The sequence below is a fragment of the Lycium ferocissimum genome, unplaced genomic scaffold (genome assembly GCF_029784015.1).
Source record: "Lycium ferocissimum isolate CSIRO_LF1 unplaced genomic scaffold, AGI_CSIRO_Lferr_CH_V1 ctg6169, whole genome shotgun sequence".
NCBI classification, from domain to species: Eukaryota; Viridiplantae; Streptophyta; class Magnoliopsida; order Solanales; family Solanaceae; genus Lycium; species Lycium ferocissimum.
Window position 1 is genome coordinate 31,712 of NW_026726249.1, and position 9,449 is coordinate 41,160.

Genomic DNA, 9,449 nt, shown 5'->3' on the forward strand with positions numbered 1-9,449 from the left:
GGAAGAATTTCTTAATTTTAAAACATCCATTTGACTTGTAAAACGTCCGGAAGAACACATTAACCTGAAATCGATATTGGACATTAATTGCCATATTAAAGATCGTTACACTACATATAAAATAACAGCCTAGTTGATTACTCTCTCTCTCTCTCTCTCTCTCTCTCTCTCTGTTTTATTTTCTTTCTAAAGCTGAAATTTCAGTTATGTAAGTCTTTATATAACTGTAGTGTAGAAAGTTAACAATCTTTGCTTCAGTCTACAAGCTATAGTGGTCCATTCCACAAGCTAGAAGGTGAAAGGAGGAAGTCTATCTAAGAGAACACTCAATTGAATATTAAGGAGTATAAATGGCAGTGCAGACAGAATATTTGGACGATAAAGGTATGTCAAATCATTCAGAGGGAAATAAACGAAAATAGTTCAACCAATGAGTCCATTACAAGAGACCCTTGTTTATACATCAAGGTGTGGTACAGTTTCACCAAGAAGGCACTCTCAGCTATATGCAAAGAACTGCAGCTACGCTCCATAGAGACGAAAAACATATTTGGCATGGTAACCTACACCATCAAGCCACAAACATAGTTTTAGGTTGCTCAAGCACCACGATGATGGGTCCAATTTCAACAGGTGGGTATACCATTTCCCCCAATTAATTAAATCCTCTGTATGCAGACTAATGAAATCCGTGAAGTAAGCTTAATGGAGCAAGCAACTACTTGAAATGACTGATTACATTTTGCCAGGCTGTTCCCAAGCTAATGGTGTCTACGGCGATCCTTCTCCCGTGATGAATAAGACTGGTAATCACGATCTGCATACACAGAAAGTTACAGTCCATCAGGAGTCAGGACTCAAGAGCAGACAAAAGTATAATGTTGTTTACCTCGAGAAGAGTGATGTTTTGGTTTATCTGAGTGACCTGCAATATTTAGATCAGCTTGAATAAGTCAAACCAGAAAAACTAGCCAATCAGACAAAGAAGAGTCTGGACATTAAGCATTCAAGCCTCTCTGAGTTTGAAAAGTTTGGAATTAGACCATATCATGAATCAACCAGAACTTACCTTTGTCTCTTGAACAATGACTCCTGTCCTTGGATTTTTCCCTGTCCCTTTCAAAGTCGTCTCGCTCCCTTTCCCTGTCAGATTCCCTTCCCCTATCATGTTCACGAGACTTTAGTCTTTCTTATCCCTCTCTCTCTCTCCCTGTCTCTACCCCTGTCCCTCTCTCGCTCCTTGTTCTTTTCTCCACCAGCATCTGTTCTATGTTCAGTCTTTCCGGGCTCTTTTAGATTCCTCATCGCTCTTCTTCGAGTCCTTCAACTTATCAATGGCAGCTTTTGTTACTGCCTCCTTAGCCACTTCCTGGTTTCCGGGTGTACCAGTATCTTCATTCACTGAACCTTCCTGTAAAGAAGAGGAAGGGGGTGTTAATATCAAATTGGACGTGTTCTAAAGCAGACGGCTATCAAATTGAGTGCTTTACCTTAGATACAGGAGTGCTTTACCTTAGATACAGGAACCGATGGCGAGTCCCTTGATCTGTTTGATGTAGCAAAGGAGCCTCCTTCCTTGCATACAGGAATGTATTGTGCTTTTGTAAGACTGTAAAGATGAGCGAGAACTCTGCAAACTTCATCTATACCAGCCTTGTCTGCATCAAATGCTTTCCACCAAGGAGGATTCTCTGGGAGAGGCACTTGAAATCTACGGGCTGCAACGTATACAACTCCACAGGCCACAACCCACTTGAATCTTACACTTTTGAATCTCACAAACAAAACACCCCAGAGGGTTTTATGGCTTAGAACATTATCATTTCTGGGCAATGAGTTATATAGAGTATTTAGGCCAATTAATATTGATCACCCAGGTGGTATGGTCAAAATTGACATGCAAAAAGCATATTTTATGGTTTAGCAAACTAAATGGACTGCATCACTTTTCTGGATTATGTCAAAGATTCTATACTAGTCAAAATAGAGACCCCCTATCCCCCTTTTAGGCCATTGAGTATTTTATTCAAAAACAATCCTGACTTCAACTTCCATCCTAGGTGTGAAAAACTCAACCTTATCCAATTAGGATTTGCAGATGACCTGCTCTTGTTCTGTCATCCATTGTTATAGTGCATTTCCATTCTCTATGGCTTCTGGGCTGATTGCAAACCAAGGAAAGAGTTGTATATACTTTGGGGGGGTAACACCAACTGACCAGCAGGAAATTATACAAGCCTTGGGGTTCAACACTGGCACCTTACCCTTTAGATATATAGGAGTACCTCAGAGCTCTAAAAGATTGACTATTGGGCAATGCCAACCCCTCCTGGACAAAATGATAGGCAAAATTACCAATTGGACAGCCAAATTTCTTTCCTATGCTGGCAGGTTGCAGCTGATAAATTGTGTCTTAATAGCCATACAAAATTTCTGGTCCCAAATCTTTGTCCTCCCTCAGAAAGTTGTCCACCAAATAGAGACTATATGAGCTGTGGACTGGAATCATTAAAAGAGCTGATTGCATGGACACAATTTAGATAATAATGATGTGTGGAGGCTGTTTTAAACATTTATGGAACCTGTTCTGGATCTTCTCTTATTACATTAAAGGGAATGAACTATGGGACACAGAGGCCAAGCAGGCCTCATGGCTAGTAAGGAAGATTCTCAAAGCAAAGAAGTACCTAGAAGAGGCTGGCATCACCAAAGAAACTTTTATGCAGACACAAGTGTACTCAATCAGAGCAATGTACAATAAACTTGAGAGGAGAATACCCAAAGACAAGATGGAAAAAGATTCTGTGCAACAATCAGGGATGCCCAAGATGGGTCTTCATACATTATTTAGCACTTCATGGCAGACTAGCTACTAAGGAGAGGCTGATCAAATGGAATATCAACTGCACCCCAACGTGCCCTCTATGTGAGACCAACCCAGAGAACCTACAGCACCTGTTGTTTCAGTGTCCACTAGCAAACACTGTCTGGGGAAAACTATTAAAATGGCAGAAAATTCACAGACAGATACTCAACTGGGAACAGGAGCAAAATTGAGCCATAAACCAAGCAAATGGAAGCAATGCAAAAGCTGAGATTTATAGAATGACTTTATCAGGCTGTATATATTACATTTGGCAAGAAAGAAATCAAAGGGCCTTCCAGGACAAGAAAAGAACAGCTGAAACACTGGTGAAGTTGATCATCCAAGATGTCCACTGTGCAGGAGGGAAGAAACCAAGGCTGGCAAAGATACTTCAATCATTGAAAATGTGAAAGGAGTTTTAAGTTTTGAGTGATAATGTACTGTAGCTGATGTGTGTACTAGAAGTTGGGACGTGTTTCCAACTCTAGATGGGGTTATGAACCTAACACTGATGTAATTTTTCCCTGGTAAATGAAATATTGATACTTACCAAAAAAAAATATTGATCACTGCCCAATTAGTTAAACTTCATCCAGGAGTACCATGATACTTGTTAGAAGAAAAAATATAGAAGCTAAAAGAAACAGATACCTTGATGAAAAATATTTACATCTTTGAAAAAAAAAAAAAAATAACAGTGATACCCAGGGCCAATCATTAGCCTGGAGCCTTGGACAATATAAGTAATAATGATGGAGGTACTGTACAGCGGATGCCATCTAATTTACATTCTTCAAGTATATGTTAATAACACAAGGAAAAGTATGTAAGCAGCACCTGGGTTAAAGTAAAACCAGCAATGACATAAATAAAACTAAAGAGATGGCTATATTTCCTTCATTTGGAAAAACGAATAGAGGGTGAACACAATAGGATTCCTCACAACATAGAAAATTGGGAATTGCACCAACCAAAATACTTTTCCCCCCCCATCTTTCTTCCAAGAGTTACCATGGATCATGCAAAATGTCATATATTGATCAAAAAAAAAAAAAAAAAAAGCTAAGATCAGAGTTTATGCTTCCAAAAAAATAGATGGTACAGCTTTAAAGTCTTTCAAGTTGGCAACACAAAATAATATAGAGAGAAAGATGGTCAAAACACAAACATAGCTTAATCAATTTTAAAGTACTGAGCGTTAAATGTCTACGTCATACATAAAGGTACTCAGGTGCTATTATAACTGGTGGCAACTCAAGAAATACCATCTGTTGTCATCACCCACATAAAAAACATATTCAGATAAACATAACAATACCTAAACAACACTCACCTGTCATTTGCAAGATTCCAAGCTTCTTGTCTCAATTCTGCAGGTGTTCCAAGAGCTGCGAGGTAGTTCGATATAAATTTATGAGGATGCTTGACATGGCAGATGAAACCCATCTCCTTTAAAAGATGCCTCTTTTCTGATTAGATCTGCTTTCAAATCAATATATTTCTGCAAAAGAAACCAAAAATCTTTCAAATGAAAACACCAAAGAAATGTATCAACTTGACGTCTTTACAATATGTAGAAACCCTCGGTGTATACACCAATGAAATGTAAGAAAATGCAAACTTGGTGGGCACAAATGCATCTGAAGGAACCCCCATCCCTCAAAAAAGAAAAAGAAGGGTAAAAAGGGAAGTTGCAGATGTATGATTTTACTCATGAATTGACACATAAAAACTTTGCAGTGAGACCATCAGTCTCTATTGCAGTCTTGTGACTTGCAACGCATCAAAACTTTGATCTTATCTAGGGGAAATATCACTAATATTGTAGATAAGAAGTTGTGTACAACTTTCAGGAAAATTACATGTTCAGACCCTTTCAATTGGGAATAATACTAATATTCAGTCTCAAAAAAAAAAAAAAAAAAAATTATAAGTCTCAAAATACTGATATAAAACATACTAAAAAAGTAAATTCCCCAATATATCAATGTGTAAAGCAAACTAAGATGCCGATAGAAATAAATCTTTTCTCAAAGTAAATGAGATATCAAACCTTTGAAGATGTATCCAGATGTTCTATAGGTAAGTTCTCTCTCCTACATTCCATTCTGTGGAACACAATAAGCACCTGCCTTGCTTTTCTCGGGCTTTCTTCGAGTTTTGATGCAAGCCAAACACAACTAGCAGCAACCCTCTGCAAGTTAACACAAAAGAACCACACATCAGCATGCATTACACACTTTTTCTTTTGAGGGAAGTGGAAGTTGGGGCAGAGAGGAAAAGAAAGAAACCTTCACGTTAAAACGGGTAAATGATTTCTTGCAGTAAAAGCGATGAAATAATACTTGACCAGTGGCCATTACAGCTTGGGGTCTGCAAATTATAGTGTTAAGGAGACGCCAATGCCAAATGCGGTGAACTTTAAACTAGAAAGGTACAACAACAACATACCCAATGTAATCCACGAGTGGGGTCGGGGGATGGTAGTGTGTACTTAGACCTTACCCCTACCTTGGGAGATAGAGAGGTTGTTTTCGTTAGACCCTCGGCTCAAGGAAAAGCAACAGGAAAATCAACTATCTTCATATTAACTCATATAAACAAAGGATACAATCTGAGCAAAATCCCACTTTCTTGGATCAGATCACAACCATAGATTCTAAGTGTCGTTTCCGTAATTTCATCAATTCCATCTTTCCTAGAAGGGGAGTTTATAAGCTGCTCCTCTTGTAGATAGAATGTGTCTATTGCAGTGTAACTCATAGTTACAACTTCAAGAATCCCCTAAACTGCGATAAAGAAACAAAATTCGGTAACCCCATATCACCAAACTGTATAAACAAACTTAAGAGAGCATATATCAGTTGCACAGAATCAATGGAAAATTATTTATATATGTCTACTGGGAGAAAATACATCTCTCTCCATATTTTGAGTTTTTTCAATCATAATAATTCTTTTTAGCCCATATTTGTGTATAAAACCTTTTAAAAATATTATACAAGGTTGATAGATTATGCTTTCCCCAGGTATAATAAAAAAATGAAAAATATCACCAATTAAATAATGGGTCTATTAGGAAAAAAATAAGTTGCAAAAACCAACGTAAATCGTAAAAGATTAAAAAGTAAATAAAAGAGAGAAAGTATTTTAATATATTTATGGATAAGTAATTAATTATACAACTATGGTTAGATATTTGTGTGGCTTTAAATCATCTCATAAAGTTAAATTGTTTCTAAATATAGAACTAAATATAGAAAGGTGTCAATCTTTTTGGGACAAACTAATAAGGAAAGTAGGACAATCTTTTTGGGACAGAGGGAGCATTGTATATTGGGCTACGTGACGTAATATTTTATGTTGTGGTGTATATTCTTGAAAATTTCCCAATTAATTAAGCAGTTGATCCTAATCAAATAAACCTACCTAGAAACAAAATACATACATATATATATATATATATATATATATATTTCTTTCTCTTCCCTCACATTCCAATGTATTGTACCATACAAAATTAAGCTATAATCTCTTGAATTACAAAGCGGGACAAATATATTAACAAAGAATTGATTATGGACCCATGATTGAATAACTTTTAGATTTAGAACCCAAAAGGAAAATACCCACAAACCCTAAAATCCTAATTGTAAATATATACACATACATAGCAAGTGTATAGTAGAGTTTCAAAGATTTACTTACATGGGGTTCAATGGAGACCTTATACAACTATCTTGTTTTTCTTTTTCCAACTGTGTGTCTTATTCGGTTCGACCACATACAGGTTTAGACTCTCGGGGAATTGTTTAATAGGAGTATTATGCGTATGTTTGGCTTTCTTTTCTTTGAATTTTGATTTTATATATTAAATGCCCTTTCCTTTTAAGGGTTAAATTCATTTTTAATAATTATACTATATATCAATTAGATAATAATGCTATCAAAATTAACTCATATTTTTAAATCTTACACAAGCTGACACAAATTTTTTTCCCAACCTCTACCACCGTCGTACACTGTCTCCCTCTCGCCGTGCCATCGACATAAAAAAGCTCGCCCCAGTGAAGAAAAGAGAGAAATCCCTCCTCCTTCTCCTCTCTCTCTCTCTTGAAATCCAAGAACCGGCTTCTCTTCCTCGTCGGAAGTTTTCTCCCACGATGACTTTGTCTCACCAGATCTATGTCTATACCTACTTATACAATATTATATAATTGTGTATAAGTGCGTATTTTCGTATATAATATTGTCTAATTATATTTTTAAGTGTATATTAGTACACATTGTACACTTTTATACATCTATACACATAACGTAACTGTCTTTGTATATAAGTGTATATCACTATATAAAAGTGTTTTTGGGTTTTGCAATGTAAGTTTTGGGCTATTTTTTGCAATGTAAGTGAGCAAATTATATATTTCTGAAATTTAATTGTGTTTAGTTATAAATACAATTCATTTTCTCAACTTCAAATTGAAATAGAAAATTTAAATTTTAAAAGACTGGTCAAACCTATTGCCTAATCTTCAAATTATTTATTTCGGAGTTTCTTCTTACAAAACTTAATTTTTTTTTCCAAGTGAATTTCATGTTCAAGCATAATAATTATAATTTTAAATACTCTTTTTAAAAAAAAAAAAAAAAAAAATTCAACCAGATCATGTTCAAATAGTCATAGTTCAACTATTGGACTTCCATTAATTATAAGAAAAACCATAAAATCCATAAAGTTTAGTATAGTTTTATGTAATCTATTAATATTTGGTTGGATTGTATAGAAATCAAAATGATAAATCTGAACATATTAACAAGACCAGTTAAATATTACTTATTTGTAAACTATATTACACTATATTTATTTTAGAAGATACAAGGAGATTATCTGATCGTATCTCCCTTAATACTTTGTTGTGTAATTTTTTTTATTAGTCTGTCTCCTTCCATTTCAATCACTTTGTCATGACAGTAAGTCAGTAACTCTCGTTGTCGACATAGATATTTTTTTGAGTATCAACTGCATATACATTTGGCCAGGTGAGGAAACAAGTTCTGAGGATTTTATTTCTTGTCATTGCAAAATACAAATATATTTTATATTTTAGAATGAACTTAAAAGGGTTTTACTTTTACTTTTACAGTAAAAGTTAAATTTGGGGATCGACAAGTTGCTGTCTTATTTGATTGCAGACAAAAAAGATAAAATATATATTCTCAGGGAAGGAATAGAACGAACATTACATTCTTCTTTTTTTTATTTTTTTATTTTTATTTTTATTTTTTATAAGGTAAATAATTTTATTAACAAACCATATACCAAAATGAAAGAACCTACCTCAAAATGTGGTTCTCAACAAAAGGGATCCAATCCTCTCTACATCAAAATATACCAAGACATTACATTCTTTATTGTTGATATCAATTAAGTTCTCAAAAATATTATTTTATTTTATGAAGGATGATCAGGAAGAAAAACCCACAACAATGGATACTCGTAAGATTATACCAAGAAATAAATTATAGCAATAACAAGGGGGAAAATATATTCATCCATGAACGCAGAAAACTTTGCTCGATAATAACTTTTTTGTGTATTTCTTTTTCAATTTTTAGTGCCTGGAGAAACCAGCGACGAACAATTTGATGTGTAGATAGCATCTTCAGAATCTACTCCAAACCTTCTTGTCTCTCGACAAGCAAGACGAGATCACTCTTTCTCTCAATAATAGACTTTCTTTATTTCGTAACCTCATCTCTAGATGTCCTTTCTTAAATTCTAAAACATTAGAATCAATATCAAGTAAAGTTTTGAGTTTCCATTTTGGAAGATGTTTGATTATGCACTTCATTCAATTTCGAATTCTACCTTTTAGTTTTAAAGAAGTCATTCATTTGATCGACCTCCGAACTTGTCCATAAAATCCTTGATTCCCTCAAGACCTCTACCATCCGGACCCTTCAAAATCACCTTCTTTACGTGCCACTTGGACACAAAATTAATATCCAACCAAACATGAATTACGTACAATTCACACGCCAAACAACTTGATAAAACAAAAACACGTGGATTATAACTTTAAAAACTAAGTAAAAAAAAAAAGATTTTGCAAAAAAAAAATATACATATATTCTCTCTCTTCCATCTTCTCGGCCCTCGCCATCTCTCCGCCACCATCTCCATGCCACCAACACCATTGCAGCTTGCCACCACCCCTAAACAAGTAACAAACCTTCCTCTTTTCTTCTCTAATCCATTACTTTTCGTCACTAACAGGAAAAATAATCAATGTTACCAACACCAAATTCACCCTCGTCACTAATCCTCGACATATCTTCATCGGGAAAAATAATCAATTAGCAAGGATTTAATGGAAAACATGAACCGCAAAATATTTTTCCCGTCACCTCTTCCTCTTTTCTTTTTGTTTTCTTCACTCAAATTCATTTTTCAACCAATCAAGAATCAAATCGCTTAAAAATTAAAAGTTAAAGATCAGTGTGTTATTCACCACAAACCCACCACCATTCCTCTTTCTTGCTCCTCTTGTAAATTTTTTTAACGGTTTAAAAGCCCCAAAAT

General features: G+C 35.0%; 1 pseudogene; it reads right to left on the reverse strand.

Moving 5' to 3' along the window:
• Positions 1-307: 307 nt before the first annotated feature.
• On the reverse strand, positions 308-5,684 carry LOC132045185 (cyclin-L1-1-like; annotated as a pseudogene).
• Between the last annotated feature and the right edge of the window lie 3,765 nt (positions 5,685-9,449).